General features: G+C 46.1%; 1 long non-coding RNA gene across 1 annotated transcript; it reads right to left on the bottom strand.

Annotated features, from left to right (window-relative positions):
- Positions 1-315: 315 nt before the first annotated feature.
- Positions 316-18,746, bottom strand: LOC119950902. The gene is made up of 3 exons (XR_005457456.1): positions 18,483-18,746; positions 12,479-12,693; positions 316-902 (listed from the first exon to the last, which is right to left on the bottom strand). It is a non-coding gene; the product is annotated as an uncharacterized LOC119950902 (long non-coding RNA).
- Between the last annotated feature and the right edge of the window lie 396 nt (positions 18,747-19,142).

Raw genomic sequence — 19,142 nt, 5'->3', positions numbered from 1 at the left:
CTTCCAAAGGGTTGTGAATCTGTGGAATTTGCTACCTCAGAGTGTGGTGGACGCTGGGACAGTGAATAAATTTAAGGAGCAATTAGACAGATTTTGAATTGGTAATAGGTTGAAGGGTTATCGAGAACGGACAGGACGGTTGAGTTAGGGCCAGGAGGAGATCAGCCATGATCGAATGGCGGAGCAGACTCGATGGGCCAAATGGCCTAATTTTGCTTCTATATCTTATAAACATATGAACTTATAAATTAGGCAATCAGAGTGCATCACATCACATCTAATTTATTGTTTACTAGTAAAGAGGCATCGTATTCCAACAACATATTTCTTTTTGCAGTCAGACACAATTCGAGATTAAACAAATTAATTTCAACCATTGTGTTATATTTTCAATAGCTTGCAACAATGGAAGGCCAAGGCAGAATCATTGAAATGCTGCTCATTTGTAAAACATTCCCATTTAGTTTAACTTAATTACAGATTCTTTATAAATCATTTCAGAATTATTATAAAAGTTTTAAACAATTCAAATTTTAGTAACAACCATTAAATAATTTTGACCAGCTATCAAATTTTAGCTATGAGTAAATATGGTTAACGTTATCTATCTATTTGCCTATCATTTGTTACATGATTGGTAAGTGCTGCGTTTAATCATTCTGTGATCGCTGAACACTTCATAAAAAAGAAGATTCATCACAAATGAGTGGAATTCTATGTATTCTTTCTCAATAATGGTCACTTAGCGATTGGTTGCTGGGAATGATGTTTCGCATCCACTGTTAAGAATCGTTTTAGTACCAAGGTAACGATAAGGTAAATGTGACCAGAAGCATTAAAAACAGGAGAATGGCTTCCTGGATCCAGTCATTGGCGTCAAATTAATGTCCAGTTTCTCAGCTCTGCAAGAGATTTAAAGAATTATGTTTTCAATCAGTTCCGCAACTATTTGACATAATTTTTTAATTTTCAAAAAAATACTTTTCATAGGATCACAGGGTCAGACAGATTGGAGACAATGGCAGCATAGGAATCAGACGTGGTAGTCGCTGGGTGACTCCAGGTACTTCTCACAGGTTAGTATAGAGATAGAAGGAAAAGGCAGATGATTGCATGGCTGGAAAGGTAGTGCAGGAAGGAGGACATTAGATTCCTGGAACAATGGGAGATGGAACCTATTTCCTAGGTTCTTAGGCTAGCCGAGGTGCAACTAAACAGAGCAAGGGCCAATTTCCTTGTGGACCGATATGCTTGTGCAGGGCTGTGGGAGCCAGGACATAATATCAGAGAGGAACACCAAGATGCACAAAATGTTGGGAGAGACAGATAGTTGCAGAATAGGAAGATAAAAGGTGGGTTCAGCATATGGAGGAAAGTAATAAGGTCTAAATTAGAGTCCTGTGCATGTATGAAAATACATGCAGTGTGAAATGGTTGCAAATGCAGATAACAACATGGAAATATGGTATTGTGGTAATAAGAGAGACCTAGTGCAAAGAAGAGCAGGACTGGGTATTAAATATTCCTGGATGCAAGATGTTCAGGAAAGGAAGGAAAGGGCTTAGCAGGAAATTTGATGAAGAAGAATATTGGCAAAGAGAGAATATCCAAGATGGGCCAAGGGCAGAATCTATGTGGCTAGAGCAAAGGAACAAAAAAGGTCCAATTACATTGCTTGGCAGTCTTTAGGCCATCGACTCATGGGAGGGATGTCAAAGAACTAATTTTCAAGGAACTTACAGAGGTGCAAGAATTATAGAGGAGGTCCAATGAGGGCTCTAAATTGTCCAAATATAGACTGGAAAACTCGCAGTGTAAAGAGCAAAAAGGCAAGAATTCCAAGAATATGGTGAGGAAAATTTTAGACAGCAGTGGTTTCCAAGCCAAGGAGGAAGGAAGAATTGATGAATTTGGTTCTTAGGATGAGGTGGGCCAAGTGTCAGTCGGGGACACTGCTCATTGCGTCATGAGGTTTGGCTGTGGAAAAGGACAAGGAACAATTAAGCACAAGAATAATTAACTGTGATAAAGCCAACTTCAATGGGGTTAAGAATAGATCTGACCCAGACAAATTGGAATCAAAGGTGGGCAGGCAAGACTGTAACTGAACAATGGGCATTCGATAAAGAAGATAGTTTTGGTGCAGTCAAAAGATATATTCCCATGGAGCGGAAAGGTAGGACAAATAAATCCACAGCTCTTTGGATGACAAAAGCGATACAGGAGAAGATGAAAAAGAAAAAGTGCTTATGACAGATGTCAGGTGGATAACACAACTAAGAACCAGGCTGAATCTAGAAGGTTCAGAGCGGAATTGAAAACAAATAAGAGAAACAAAGACAGAATATGGGAAGGGACTGGTGTCATAATAAACACACAAGTATATGATGGTGCATAGACAGACACTGACTGACACACTGAATGACCAATCAACACACAAAACACAGCAGCCAATCACCAGACAGGGCACGGCCACTATAAAGCCAGAGGGCACTAGTTTTCCCGCTCTCTTGGGATGCAGCCTTTGAGACAGCCAGAGCCCGTGATCAGCAACATGAACATCTACCATGTGCTAGCAGGATAGTCTGGTCAGGTTAGCCTCAGGTCTCCAGTCAACTCAACATAGTGTCAACCCACAGTGCAAGTATGTTTAACAGCTCATAGTTAAATAAAATAGAGTTGTACTTCTACAAGTGTTGGTAGCCTGTCTCTCTCACTGCTATGTAAATGCAGTCCTCGCAGACCCAGCATATCCAACACATCAACTAGCAGCTAACATAATAGGGGATCCTGTCAATAGTCATGTAACTATAAAGGGGTGGTTAAAGGTGGACCGTGGCTCAACAGGGAAAAAATAGAGGGTTTACACATGGACGTGAGATATGGTTGAGGTATTAAATGAATACTTTGCAGCTGTCTTTACCAAGGAAGATGCTGCTGCACAGCTCAGTTCGTTCAGGCACTTGAAACATTTAAAATTGTGAAGGAGGAGGTTTTGGATAACCTCTCTGTATTTAAAGTTGTTAAAGGCATGAGGACTGGATGAGAAGCATCTAAGGACATTAAGGGAAGTGAGTGTGGAAATTGTGCAGATACTGGTCAAAAGTTTTCAATCTTCCTTAAACTCAATCAAAGGACCAGAGAATTTCAAACGTTAGACTCTTGTCGGAAAAAGGTGTGAGGATATGTCCAGCAATGATAGGCCCCTCAGTTTAACCTGGGCGGTGGGGGAGTTTCGAAAAAGATAATTTGTTACAAAATGACGAGCAAATATGGAATAATTAAGGAAAGCTATCATGGATTTGTTTCAAACGAATTGTGTTTAATTAACTGGCTTGACTTTTTTGATGAGGTGACAAAGAGGCTGGACGAGCTAAATGATGTTGATGTGCTGTACATGGACTTCCAAAAGACATTTGCTGCAGGATACTCCATCAGCAGGACTCTCCGCCCTACCGGCAGCGCACCCACGCCCCCACATTTCCTGATGGCATGGGGTGGTCCACAATGAGAAACCCTATTGGCCGGCTACGGGAACAGGGAATCCTGCTGCCAGCGGGGGCGTGCCACACTGGAAAATGGGGCTGGCGGGTTGGAAAATCCCGCCCTTGATAAAGTAGAGCAGCCAGACATCTGAGGAAAGTAAGAACTCATGGAATAAAAATGATAGTGGCAGCATGGATAAGAAATTGGCTGAGTGACAGAAAACAGAGAGTTGTAGTTCACTGTTTTTTCATGACCGAAGAAACCATTACTGTGGAATTTTCCTGTTTTTTCTGATATATATTCATGACCTAGATCTTCATGTACAGGGTGCAATTTTAAAATTTCTGGTTGATACAAAACTTGGAAGTATTGTGAACTGTGAGGAGGATGGTACAGAACTTCAAGAGGACATTGTGGCAGATGAAATTTATTTTGGAGAAGTGTGACGCAATTAATTTTGGTAGGAAGAACATGGAGGGGCAATGGCTGGGATTGTCCAGAGCCGCCTGCTAGACGCAGTATTTGCAATGGTCCGCTGAGTCCCGCGTCATAGCAACATTGCTTCCTGGGTGTCAAGGGGGGTCCTTGGTGGGGGGGTGGAGGTTGGGCATCTTGTGCTGGGCTGGGGGGGGGGGACTCAGGTCCGGGGTCTTCCCTGGGATGGGGCTTCTTTGGCAGTTTTTCGCATTTGTAGCCTTCAAGTCAGTCACTCAGTAGGTAAAAAAATAAAAGTTTCTCATAATAAAGTGAAAGTGATCCCAACTGTATGCCTGAACCATTTAAGCAGTCACTCAGTATCCAGGAAATACACATCCATCATAATAAAGTGATTCTATTTGTATCCATAAAATGTTTTTGCACCCCATCTATCAGTATGGCAATTTTAAAGGTCTGTGAGATGTTGGTAAAAGTCATCCTTTTAAAATGGTGCCAACTTTGCAGCGGGTTTCACAGTCAATCTCATTGGCCTTTAAAATATAGAAGCCTGAGTGTATACCTAGAAGGCTAGAAAATTTGAATTGCTTTGTTTGCATTCAATTTCCTACCCTATTGCCTGCTAAATGCTTTATGATTGACAAGTTGAGGCAATTTCAAAGGGGAGAATTAGATTGTTAATTTTTATAGCTCTGCAGGGATCCAATCACAGAATCACAGCATTTATGTGCAGAAGGAGGCTATTTGGCCCATCGAGTCCACATAGGCCCTTGGAAAGAGCACCCTACCTAAGCCCACACCTCTACCCTAGCCCCGTAACCCAGTAACCCCACATAACCGTTGGACACTACAGAGAAATTTAGAGTGGCCAATCCACCTAACCCTCACATCTTTGGACTGTGGGAGGAAACCGGAGGACCCAGAGGGAACCCACACAGACACGGGAAGAAAGTGGAAACTCCGCACAGACAGTGACCCAAGCTGGGTATCGAACCTTGGACCCTGGAGCTGTGAAGCAACTGTCCTAACCAGTGTGCTACTGTGCCCACTTAGGGTAGCAGATGTTTTCCTAACTGCAGCTTTTTTTAACAAGTCTGCCTCTTTGTTATCAAGTACTCCCCAGAAAGAACAGCTGTGAGGGCTGCCCCTTCCCACCACTCGGGCTGTAAGTTGCCAGCTTGGCAATGCCAAGCGTCAGGGATTGAATGTTGGGGTTTTCGGGGGGCTGAAGAGAGGGTGGCAGGTACTGAGGGGCAGGGGCTGAAGGGGGAGACTGGGGCGAGGGTGGCCGAGGGGAATGAGGGGGGGGGCTTAATGCGGGCCTCGGGAGGCCGAGGGGGTTCTGAGAGGAGATTAGGGTATGGGGTTTGTACTGCCAGAGACCCAAGGGAGTGGAAGGGGGGCTGCAGCACCATTTTGAGATCGGGATGTCAGAGGTGCGAGACCTGCCAGCGAGGTTAGATGCCGCCAGTTGCAAAACTGACATGGGGAAATGGCACAAGAAAGCCAGCTCAAAAAAATTGCAAGTACCATTGCACAGCATGTCGGTGTTACATAGAACATAGAACAGTACAGCACAGACAGGCCCTTCGGCCCTCGATGTTGTGCCGAGCAATGATCACCCTACTCAAACTCACATATCCACCCTACACCCGTAACCCAACAACCCCCCCCCCCCCCCCCCCCCCCCCCCTGTCTGCGTGGGTTTCCTCTGGGTACTCCGGTTTCCTCCCACAAATCCCGAAAGATGTGTAGGTTAGGTGGATTGGCCTTGCTAAATTGCCCTTAGTGTCCAAAAAGGTTGGGTGGGATTACTGGGTTATGGGGAGAGGGTGGTGGTGTGGGCTTGGGTAGGGTATTCTTTCCAAGGTGCAGACTTGATGAGCCGAATGGCCTCCTTCTGCACTGTAAATTCTCTGATTCTGTCTATCTATGTGTGGCAGTCACCACTGTGTGTATAATGTTTGTATAATACCTGTCTTAGAGGTAATACGGTAAGGCTCCTGTACTACAGGTACGGGGGTAGATCCATGCCTGCCGCCAGTAGGCGGAGTATAAATGTGTGTGCACGCCGAGCTGCTCCCATTTCTGGTAGCAGCTTCAGGAGCCAACACATCTCTGCTGAATAAAGCCTTGATTACTCTCTACTCTCGTCTCGTTGTAATTGATAGTGCATCAATTTATTGAGCAGAGACATTACAGCGATAGAACTACGCATCAAGCCAGATCGCCTACAGCTGCACCCTGAAGCAGACAACACCGCGTCGGCCTTCGACCACTGGCTAGCTTGTTTCGAAAGCTACCTCAGATCAGCGACTGAACAGCCCTCGGACGCACAGAAGCTTCAGATCCTGTACTCGCGGGTAAGCTCCGAGATTTTTTCCCCTTATCCGGGATGCGCCAGCTTACTCTGAAGCTATGGAGCAAGTGCTATTTCTGTGGCAGACAAAGCACTCGCGACAACGCTGCCCGGCATGGAGCGTAACCTGCAAGGCCTGTGGAAAGAAGGGACATTTCGCTGCCGTGTGCCAGGCCCGCTCGATCGCTGCTGTACATAGGCCCACTGTTTCTGCACCCCCCACGTGCGACCCGTGGGCACCGCCATTTTCGTCCCCATCGACCACGTGCAACCCGTGGGCGCCGCCATCTTCCTCCCAGCAGACCACGTGCGGCCCGTGGGCCCTGCCATCTTCAACGACGCCCGCCATGTGCGCCCCGTGGGCGCCGCCATCTTCACCGCCATTTTGGACAGTGCCTCAGGACTCCTGCTCATTGGGAACTTCATCGGGCCGTTCATCACCTGCTACCGCCTCCGACCAGCCCGGGGCCTACCAACACCAACCGTATCTCGCCTCCATCTCGCTTGACCAGCCCCGGCCACACAACCTCGCAACCGCGACGACGACAGTGAAAGTCGATAGGCACAAGACATCCTGCTTTCTTGAGTCCGGGAGTACGGAGAGCTTCATCCGCCCCTCTACGGTAAGGCGCTGCTCCCTCGCGGTATACCCCGTTATCCAGAGAATCTCCCTGGCCTCCGGAACCCATTCCGTGGAAATCCAGGGGTACTGCATCGTTACCCTCACCGTCCAGTGCGTAGAGTTCAACAACTTCCGACTCTTCGTCCTCCCCAACCTCTGCTCTGCCCTGTTACTCGGCTTGGACTTCCAGTGCAACATCCAAAGCCTAACTCTAAAATTCTGCGGACCCCTACCACCCCTCACCATATTTGGCCTAATAACTCTTAAGATCAACCCACCTTCCCTGTTTGCAAACCTCACCCCGGATTGCAAACCAGTCGCCACCAGGAGCAGACGGTACAGTGCCCAGGACAGGACCTTCATCAGGTCAGAGGTCCAGCGGCTGCTGCGGGAAGGCATTATTGAGGCCAGCAACAGTCCCTGGAGAGCTCAAGTGGTAGTGGTAAAGACTGGGGAGAAACAGAGGATGGTCATTTGCAACAGTCAGACCATCAATCGGTACACATAGCTCGACGTGTACCCCCTCCCACGCCTATCTGATATGGTCAATCAGATTGCACAGTACCGGGTCTTTTCGACAGTGGACCTGAAATCTGCCTATTACCAGCTCCCCATCCGCAAGGAGGACCGCCAATACACTGCGTTCGAAGCAGACGGCCGCCTTTACCACTTCCTCAGGGTTCCCTTCGGCGTCACTAACGGGGTCTCGGTCTTCCAACGGGAGATGGACCGAATGGTTGACCGGTACGGGCTGCGGGCCACCTTCCCGTACCTAGATAATGTCACCATCTGCGGCCACGACCAGCAGGACCACGACGCTAACCGTTTCAAATTTCTCCACACCGCCAAACACCTGAACCTAACGTACAACAAGGAGAAGTGCGTGTTCCGCACCAACCGCTTAGCCATCCTTGGCTATGTTGTGGAAAATGGAGTTCTAGGACTCGACTCCTACTGCATGCGGCCCCTCATGGAACTCCCACTTCCCCACTGCCCCAGGGCCCTGAAACGATCCCTGGGGTTTTTCTCCTATTATGCCCAGTGGGTCCCGAATTATGCAGACAAGGCCCGCCCACTCACCCACTCCACTGTTTTCGCCCTGACGGCTGAGGCCCACCAGGCCTTCAACCGCATCAAGGCTGACATCGCCAAGGCCACGATGCACGCGGTCGATGAGACCCTCCCTTTTCAGGTCGAGAGCGATGCATCGGACGTTGCTCTGGCCACCACCCTCAACCAGGCAGGCAGACCCGATGGCATTCTTTTCCATGCCTCCAAAATTCGGCACTCCTCTGTCGAAAAGGAGGCCCAAGTCATCGTAGAAGCTGTGCGGCATTGGAGGCATTACCTGGCCGGCAGGAGATTCACTCTCCTCACTGACCAACGGTCGGTTGCCTTCATGTTTAACAACACACAGCGGGGCAAGATCAAAAATGATAAAATCTTGAGGAGGAGAATCGAGCTCTCCACCTACAATTACGAGATTTGGTATTGCCCCGGAGAGCCCAACGAGCCACCCGATGCACTAACCCGAGGTACATGTGTCAGCACACAAGTCGATTGATTCCAGGCCCTCCACGATGGCCTCTGTCACCCAGGGGTCACCCGGTTCTTTTACCTCATAAAGGCCTGCAACCTTGCCCTTCTCCATTGTGGAGGTCAGGGTTATCGCCAGAGACTGCCAGGTCTGCGTGGAATGCAAACTGCTCTTCTACCAGCCAGACCAAGTACACCTGGTGAAGGCCTCCCGCCCCTTTGAACGCCTCAGCATGGACTTACAACTACCGACTGAAACACGTACTTCCTGAACATGGTCAATGAATACTTCAGATTCCCCTTCGCCATTCCATGCCCCGATATGACGTCTGCCAGTTATTAAAGGACTCAACATCACCTTCACCCTGTTTGGATTCACCGCTTACAACCACAGAGACGGGGGATCCTGCTTTATGAGTGATGAGCTGCATCAGTTCCTGCTCAGCAAGGGCATTGCCTCGAGCAGGACGACCAGCTACAACCCCCAGGCAAACGGGCAGGTGGAGAGGGAGAATGGGACGGTCTGGAAAGTCGTCCTGCTGTCCATGCGGTCTAAAAATCTCCCGGTCTCCCGCTGGCAGGAGATCCTCCCCGACGCGCTCCACTCTATCCGATCACTACTCTGCACTGCGACTAATGAAATACCCCCATGCACGTCTCCTTGCCTTCCCCAGGAGGTCCACCTCCGGGGTTTCGCTCCCAATATGGCTGGCAGCTCTAGGATCCGCCCTCCTCCGCAAACACGTGCGGATCCACAGACGGACCCGTTAGTCGAGAGGGTACAAATGCTGCATGAGAACCCTGGCATACCCCAACCGCCACCAGGACACAGTCTCCCTCAGGGACCTGGCACCAGCTGGATCCCCATCTCACCCGACATGCCCCCCCCTCCGATGGCCCCGGCGCCACCCACCCTCCCCCAGCGCACCTCACTACAGCCCCCGCCCCAGGATGAACCATCCTCCCACTGGTTCCACCCGGGAATGAAGATGAGGACAACATGTTCCCGGAGTCATAGGCAACCAAGCCAGCGCCTGGATCACCATCGGGACCGAGGCGCGGACAACGGAGGATCAAGGCACCCGGCCAGCTAAATTTGTAAAATTTCACCAGACTTTAAATTTTAAATCCTCACAAGCCTGTAAATAGTTTTCCACCACCCCCGCTGGACTCTTTTTTAACAGGGCGTGAATGTGGTAGTCACCACTGTTTGTATAATACCTGTATTAGGTAATACGGTAAAGCTCCTGTACTACAGGTACGGGGTAGATCCCTGCCTGCTGGCTCCGCACAGTCGGCGGAGTATAAACGTGTGTGCACACCGAGCTGCTCCCATTGCTGGTAGCAGCTGCAGGAGGCAACACATCTCTGCTTAATAAAGCCTCGATTACTCACTACTCTCGTCTCGCCGTAATTGATAGTGCATCACTATGATTCTCACAAAAAAAACATTTAAGACATTTCTGCAATGTTCTCACTAAAGCTATTGTTGGAAAACTCTGTGGGAACTTCTATCTTACCTCTAACTGGACTAGAACAGAACCATTTTGCTGAGTTCTGCAGGTGACTGTTCATTGTTATAGGAGATAAACTAGTCAAGAACAACAATATTTAGCTTATGTTTCATGTAATAAAAAGTTGCTAATCTCCACATACGTCATCGTAGAACAAGAAGTTGGAACACAAATTGAAATCAATGCAATGATGCTGGAGACCTGAAGTAAATGAATTTAACTATAAATTTAATACAATACTTAATCACAATCCTGGGGTTACCATTGACCAGCAACTGATCTGGTCTAGCTATATAAATACAGTGGCTACACAACCATGCCAGAGGCTGGGAATTCTGTGGTGAGTTACTCACCTTCTAGCTCCCAAAAGCCTGTACACTATCAAGAAGGCACAAGTCAGGAGTGCGATGGACTACTCTCCACTTTTCTGGATGTTTACAGCACTAACAACTGAAGCTCAAAATCGTCCAGCAGCCTGTTTGATTAGTACCCCAACACTTTAAACATTCCCTCCCTAAACCTCTTTGATTATATCTCACTACCGTCTCTTAAAACACCTCTCAGAACTGCAATCTTTGATCAAAGTTTTGCTGGAATGGACTGAGTGGAAGTGTAGTAGTGGCAGTAAACCCCACGACTTTTAAAAAGTAGATCCATATAGGAGAGAGAAAGTGGGGATGGATGCTAGCGAGGAACTCGGGCAGACTCTGGGAGAGTACTTTGAAAAATACGACACCGGGATAACACTTCTGCGCGAGCAATTACAAATTCGGACACAAGACACTCGTCAAAGTAGTCCAACAGCCGGGGTAAATCAAAATAAATATTTGTGAGATCAGAGTAACTACCCGGTGGGAGGATTTCTGGGATTGGTGCTCCAACATCCAAATACATCCATGGGTCCGCCACTGGCCATACCTGACTGGAATAGGTATCCTGCTCATGGCCGTTATCAACCATCCTTACACTACAGTTCGTCCGATGGGAAAAGGAACTGATGCGGCGCTTGGATGTGAAAACCGTGATCAGGCACCGCAAAGGGACATATTAAGAACTCTACCTGAAAGTTTTATTTTGTGTATGTGTTTGTTGTTTAATCTATATATTGTTTTTGTTTTTTTTGTACCTTTTTTGTTCCAACATATTCTGTATATGAACAGTTTAATTTTGTACTTTATTTTTGGTTCTATAAAATGGTATGTTGAGTTAGGGAGTAGGATTGTTCGTCCAAGATTCTGATACTTGCTCGTCCAGCAGCTTGGTTAGAGTTGTGCGATCCAGTTCACTGATGCTCACTGGATCAAGAGGAGATACTGTGGTAAAATGGACAGTGGCCTGAGTTTTGGGCCCGATATAAAATTGAACACTCTTAAGTAAAAATTGGACCATTAAAATCAAATCATAGTCAACTCCGATGCACAGTAGATCTTGTACCGTTTACAAGATGTACTGCAGGAACTCACCTAGGATGTTTAGGCAGCACCTTCCAAACCCATGACCACTACCATCCAGAGGGATAAGCACAGCAGATACATGGGAACCCTACCACCTGGAGGTTCCTCTCCAAGTCACTGACCACCCTGACTTGGAAACATATCGCTGTTCCTTCACTGTGGCTGAGTCAAAACACTGGAACTCCCTCCCTAAGAACAGTAGGTGCAGCTACACCTCAGGGCCTGCAGCAGTTCAAGAAGGCAGCTCATCACCACCTTTGCAAGTGCAATTAGGGATGGGCAACAAATGCTGTCCTAACCAGCATCACCCACATCCCATTAAAAAAGGAATTTTAAAAAATGTGAGAATGATACCAGTGGTTACGCAGCAAGACATTTCTCTCCTAGGGAAGCAGTGAAGGGTTGTTTACTCCCAAAAGTGGATTTGTCTCTTTAAAGTCCATCACCTTCAATTTTGAGGGAGACATGTGGGATCGGGGTCAATTCTAATTTCTCACTATAAATTCAGTAACAGCAGCAGATCCATAGCAACAAGTCTAGTGAACTGTGTCTTCATGATTTACATGAACGATCAATAGATCCAGTGGAAGTTCTATCCAACCTTCTCACTGGACTTGAACAGAAAATGGGAGCTAATTTTTCCAACGGGTTTTGCAGGTGATTGCACACTGAAACTGGTGATAACAACCCAACCCTTTTTTCCAATTTCATTGAATCGTTAGTTGAAGTGTTGCCGAAGTTCACAGAGAAGAACAGATAAGAAATAAGAGTAAGGATTTGTAACTGAAAGCACATTAACATGCAGAGCAATGGCGGTGGCATCTCCAACTCTTTTTTTCTTTCCGTTTGGACTGGAATACAAGTGATCCCTGGGCCTTAACAGAAAGATTTGACAAAAGTGTCCGTAATTTATTTGTTCAAAGTTCTTTTGATAAAATAAAAACTGGGCTTAATTAATGTAAAGCATAATGGATGGAAGCATTTGTTGATACGTGATGGCTCTTTGAAATTAATTATACATGCTGAGTCATTTTCCTTCCATTGTAATTAAACTGTATAATAACAGACTTACCTTAACTAAGTGTCTTTGTATCTGTGGTGTAACTTGCTTTAAAACCGTTACTAGATCCACTGGAATCAGACCTAAAATAAACTGTCATATAATTGCTGGATGATGGGAAAACAAAATCTGTAGGCTGGCAGACTCTTGAAATCAATTTAGAGTTTTTGGAAGGTCCATCATATATGTCAATGTAATCAGACGTGCAAGCATCTGCAGTTTGCAACCTGGGGAGAGAATCATCATCGATTGAAAATGACTTTGGCAATATTCCCTTTCTTACATGATCAATTTACTTTATTAGTCCCGCTACACCCATTCACACAACTTTAGCAGTCAGAGAATACCTATCCGAAGTGTAAAAAAACAGCATTCAGTCAACCAGTCCATCTTTCCGTAGATAATGTATAATTGTCTCGATCATAGATGCTTACTTACCAACTTTTACAGATGCACCATAGAAAGCATCCTATCTGGCTGCATCACAGCCTTGTATGGCAACTGCTCAGCCCAAGATCGCATATATATTCAAAATATATTAATGGTTTAAATGTGGGAACAAAATGTAACATCTCCAGATTTGCAGATGACACCAAGTTTGGTGGGAGGGTGGGCTGTGAGGAAGATGCAGAGATCCTTCAGTGTGATTTCGACAAGTTGAGTGAGTGGGGAAATGAATGGCAGATGAAGTATAATTTGGTAGCAAAAGCGAGAAGGCAGACTATTACCCGAATGGCTATAGGTTAGGAGAGGGAAATGTGCACCGAGACCTGGGTGTTCTCGTACACCAGTCACTGAAAGTAAATGCGCAGGTACAGCAGTAGGTAAAGAAGGAAAACGTTATTCTGGCCTTCATTGCGAGAGGATTCGAGTACAGGAGCAGGGATGTCTTGCTGCAATTATACATGACCTTGGTGAGGCCACACCTGGAATATTGTGTGCAGTTTTGGTCTGCTTATGTGGGAAAGGATGTTCTTGCTATAGGAGGAGCGCAACAAAGGTTTGCCAGACTGATTCATGGTATGGCGGGACAGATGTATGAGGAGGGATTAAGTTGGCTAGGATTGTTTTTGCTGGAATTCAGAAGGGAGGATCTCATAGAAACCTATAAAATTCTAAAAGGACTAGACAGGGAAGATGAGGAAGGATGTTCCTGAGGATGGGTGTGTCCAGAATCGGGGGTCACAGTCTGAGGATACAGGGTAGACCATTTGGGACAGAGATAAGGAGAAATTTTTTCACCAAGAGAGTGGTGAGCCTGTGGAATTCATTACCACAGGAAATAGTTGAGGCCAAAACATTGCATGTTTTCAAGAAGCAGTTCGATATTGTACTTAGGACAGGGGGGAATCAAAGGGTATTGGGGGGAAAGTGAGACTGGGCTATTGAATTGGATGATCAGTCATGATCATAATAAATGGTGGAGTAGGCCTGAAGGGCCAGATAGCCTCCTCCTGCTCCTATTTTATATGTTTCTACATTTCTGTGAACTGTGCCATTAAAGAAGAGACATATACTCATGTGATCAGGGAGTCTAGGAAAGTAGCTAGTGTGAGGAACTGCACTTGTAACGCTAAAATGTTACAATAAACTTAGAAAGTTTGCAGCCAGCAGTCTTGGGGCGGGGGGGGGGGGGGGGGGGGTGGTTATTGACACTCCTCCAACCCAACAACTCAATAATACATGGATCAGCAGCTTTCTGTTCTTGGATCACTCCAAATGTAATATTGGTTAATTACCTAGATACTGAGATGTTAAATTGAATTCAGCTTGTAGCGGCAAGTAAGACGCTGAGTGATAGCTGGCCAAGAAGCATCTATGTAATGCATCATTCATTGAGTGTCTTTTGCTCTTGAAATTTGTCATAATACAAATCTTCATGATAGTGACTAGTATAGAAGATCATAAAACTTACAGTGCAGAAGGAGGCCATTTGGCCCATCGAGTCCGCACCGGCTCTTGGAAAGAGCACCCTACCCAGGCCCACACCTCCACCCTATCCCCATAACCCAGTAACCCCACCCAACACTAAGGGCAATTTTGGACACTGAGGGCAACTCAGCATGGCCAATCCACCTAGCCTGCACATCTTTGGACTGTGGGAGGAAACCGGAGCACCCGGAGGAAACCCACGCACACAAGGGGAGAATGTGCAGACTCCGCACAGACAGTGACCCAAGCCGGGAATTGAACCTGGGACCCTGGAGCTGTGAAGCAATCGTGCTAACCACTATGCTTCTGTACTGCCTCTTCTGTTGGATGGACTTCAGTTTAAAAGCATCAATACTCCTTAAATGAATCCACCAGGAATAGAAACATAGAAAATAGGAGTAGGCCATTGGGCCCTTCGGGGCAGCTCTGTCATTCATTCTGCTTCTTGCAGTTAAAACACTACTTTCCCCATGCTGGGTAATTCTTCCTTTCCTGTGCATGCTGTTTTCCACAGTATTTGCATCCTGCTCTTTGTCATTGATCTGTTGACTTGGCTTGGATTATCTCTCAGCATAATGTATTGCCTGGTCTGCTCTGCCATATATATGCTCTAACTAATGTTTCAGAACCTCCACATTTTGACATGTCTATTGCTTTATTTAGTGTCAGTTCTTGTCTTTCATTAACTTTCTCTCACAGAAGGGCCTCTCATGCACAAGATTAATCTATAAGATCATATTTTGGCAATCCACATTTGCATCATCCTGCTGGCTGCGCTATTGCCATGATGTACCACCAGTCAGTGGTCTCGCTTTCATTCTGAACTCTCCTGTTGAATATGTAACATTCATATGTAACATTCACTTGGGATTGGTTCAAAATATGCATTCAAGACTTTCAAAATCTCTATCAAATAATCTCTTTTTCTTACCCATCTGTTACATTTATTGTAATAAAAGCAACTTACTGTGGATGCTGGAATCTGAAATGAAAGAAAAAGTGCTGGAAAATCTCAGCAGGTCTGGCAGCATCTGTAGGGAGGGGAAAGAGCTAACATTTTGAGTCCAATGACTCTTTATCAAAGCTAACAGTCAGAGAATGTGGGGAATATTTATACTGTGGAGTGAGAATGAAAGATGAGTCATAGCCACAGAAACCCAGGGAAAAGAGTGCTAAAGGCAGTCCCTAGAGAGACCAAAAGGGGGGCAGCACGGTAGCATAGTGGTTAGCATAAATGCTTCACAGCTCCAGGGTCCCAGGTTCGATTCCTGAAAGAAAAAGTGCTGGAAAATCTCAGCAGGTCTGGCAGCATCTGTAGGGAGGGGAAAGAGCTAACATTTTGAGTCCAATGACTCTTTATCAAAGCTAACAGTCAGAGAATGTGGGGAATATTTATACTGTGGAGTGAGAATGAAAGATGAGTCATAGCCACAGAAACCCAGGGAAATGGGGTGCTAATAGCCACAGAAACTAAGGGAAAAGAGTGCTAAAGGCAGTCCCTAGAGAGACCAAAAGGGGGGCAGCACGGTAGCATAGTGGTTAGCATAAATGCTTCACAGCTCCAGGGTCCCAGGTTCGATTCCGGCTTGGGTCACTGTCTGCACGTTCTCCCCGTGTGTGCGTGGGTTTCCTCCGGGTGCTCCGGTTTCCTCCCACAGTCCAAAGATGTGCAGGTTAGGTGAATTGGCCAGGCTAAACTGCCCTCAGTGTTAGGTGGGGTTACTGGGTTATGGGGATAGGGTGGAGGTATGGGCTTGGGTAGGGTGCTCATTCCAAGAGCCGGTGCAGACTCGATGACTCCTTCTGCACTGTAAATTCTATGAAATAAAAGGTGTGATAGGCCAAACAGCAGAGAAACTAATATCAGAGGCCAAACTGTGATAGATGGAGATGTGGGGGGAGAAGAAGGGGGAAGCAAAGGGGAGAAGGGGTAATGAAAGGTGGATAAGAGGGGGGGGGGGCTTAAATATATAATCAAGAAAGAAAGTAATGGTAAGAGACTGTTGAAGTGAAATGGGATGAAAACAAATGGGTCTAGGTGGGGTAGAGCTAAACATATCAAGTTGTTGAAGGCTGTACATTCCTAACCGCAAGATGAGATGTTATTCCTCCAGTTTGTGTTCAGCTTCACTGGAACATTGCAGCAGGCCAAGGACAGACATGTGGGCAGAGGAGCAGGGTTTTGTGTTAAAATGACAAGCAATGCGTCCTGAATGCGCAGAGACCGAAGATGCTCAGCAAAGCGATCCCCCAGTCTGCGTTTGGTCTCTCCGATATAGTAAGAAGTCTTACAACACCAGGTTAAAGTCCAACAGGTTTGTTTCAAACACTAGCTTTTGGATCACTGCTCCTTCCTCAGGTGATTCACATTCATCTGAGTAAGGAGCAGTGCTCCGAAAGCTAGTGTTTGAAATAAACCTGTTGGACTTTAACCTGGTGTTGTAAGACTTCTTACTGTGCTCACCCCAGAACAACACCGGCATCTCCACATCATGGCTATCTCCGATATAGAGGAGACCACATTGGGAGCAGCGAATGCAATAGACCAGATTGGAAGAGGTGCAAGTGAAACGCTGCTTAATCTGGAATGAGTGTTTGGACCTGGGATGTTAAGCATGGAAGAGGTAAAGGGGCAGGTGTTACACCTTCTACGATTGCTATGGGTAATGGGAAAGGTACTGGATATGATGGAGGAGTGGACTAGATTATCTCGGAGGGAACGGTCTCTGCGGAATGCTGAAAGAGGGAGTGAAGGGAAGATGGCATCACGCTGAAGTTGGCAAAAATGGCAGAGGATTATGCTTTGCATACGGAGGCTGGTGGGGTGAAATGTGAGGACGAGATGGACTCTATCCTTGTTCTGGGAGGGAGGGGAGCGGGCGAGGGTCGTGGCGCGGGAGATAAACCGCACACTGTTGAGGGCCCTGTCAACAACTGCAGGTGGGAAATCACGGTTGAGGAAGAAGGAACACATTTTCAAAGCACCATTTTGGAAAGTGGCATCATCAGAACAAATGCGACAGAAGCGAAGGAATTGAGAGAAAGTGATGGAGTCCTTACAGGGTGTAGGGTGTGAAGAGCTGTAGTCCAGATAGCTGTGGGAGTCAGTGGGCTTGTAGTGGATATTAGTAGATAGTCTATTGCCAGAAATGGAGACAGAAAGATCAAGGAAGGGAAGGGAAGTGTCTGAGATGGACCAGGTGAAAGTGATGGAGGATGGAAACTGGAAGCAAAGTTGATGAATTTTTCCAGATCTGGACGAGAGCATGACGCGGCACCAAAATAATCATCAATGTACTGGTAAAGGAGTTGTGGGAGGGGATCCGGGATTACATTTATTGTAATATTCACTTTGAAGCAATCCCTCCCCAGCAGTGTTAACAGTGTGACTACACTTACCGGTTCAGACTTAATAAGCCTGTAACAATCTCATTGTTTTGGCATTGTAATTGAAAAAAATAACCAGTTTTACCATATATAATTTTTCAGGTAGAATGAAGATGGAAAGTTTGCAGCCATTCTTACACATTGATAATTTAGAAACATAGAAAATAGAGGCAGGCGTAAGCCATTCCACTTTCCCACCCCACCAAGACTGCTCTTCCATTAAATATGATCATGGCTTATTCTCTATCTCAACGCCATTCTCCCACATGCTACCTATACCCTTTGACATCTTTACAACCTAGAAAGCCATCTATTTCCTTCTTAAACATATTTGGTGACCTGACCTCCACAGCCTTCTGTGGCGGAGAATTCCACAGGTTCATCACCCTCTGGGTGAATACATTTCTCCTCATCGCAGTCCTAAATGGCCTATCCAGTACCCTGTGACTGTGACCCCTTGTTATAGACACCCTCCCCCCCCACCCCCATCCCACCCAGAGGAAGCAACATTCCTGCGTCCAGTCTGTCTGACGTTTCAAATAGATCCCCTCTCATTCTTCTAAATTCCAGGCCGAGTCCACCCAACCTCTCCTCATACGTCAATCATGCCACCCCAGAAATTAGACCGGTTATCAGCAATAGACATTTCAAATATTATTTCTGGTTAAATTATGTATGTGAAAACACTGTTACCTACCTCGGGTGACCCAGATTCAAATTTATTATTTCCCCATTGTCCACAGTTATGTGCCAGGTGCATTCCACATTATTTGGATAGTGTGCTGGATAATTGGGAGAGGAAAAAATGCCACTATTGTCCTTAAGGTTCCCTCCACAATATGTTCCACCTGGTAACAATGAAGCAATGAGTACATGACTAACAATAGAACAAGCATTTTTTCTTTGAACAACTTTCCCACCTCTCTTCTGCTAAGCAGTTTCACCTCTTGCTATGGTATAGTTCGATAGGAAACAAGTAAAAACATAAGGTGCTGGAAGTGCTCAGCAGTTCAGGAGGTGTCTGTGGAGAGAAATAGAGTTAATGTTTCAGGTTGATGTCCTTTCATCAGAACTGAAGAAATACAGAAATTGCTGCGTTTTTAAGAGAATGGATGTTGGAGGGGGTAGGAAGAACAAGGGAGAAGGTTTGCACTAGGATGAAGGGCAGGGGAGATTAGCTAAATAAGATTTCAGATACATCATGCAACCAAAAAGAATAGCAATGTGGGTAGTAAAGAAATAAAGGTTGTGTCCAAATGAGGTGTGGATGGCTAAATAAAAATCATCTGCTTGCAACTTGAAGGAGTAATGTCAGAAACAATACAAGACCAATCCAATTAAACAAAAAGAGAAGAAC

The sequence above is a fragment of the Scyliorhinus canicula genome, chromosome 16 (assembly GCF_902713615.1).
Source record: "Scyliorhinus canicula chromosome 16, sScyCan1.1, whole genome shotgun sequence".
NCBI lineage: Eukaryota > Metazoa > Chordata > Chondrichthyes > Carcharhiniformes > Scyliorhinidae > Scyliorhinus > Scyliorhinus canicula.
The sequence above is the reverse complement of the archived record's forward strand: the minus strand, read 5'-3'. Positions and strand labels throughout refer to the sequence as shown.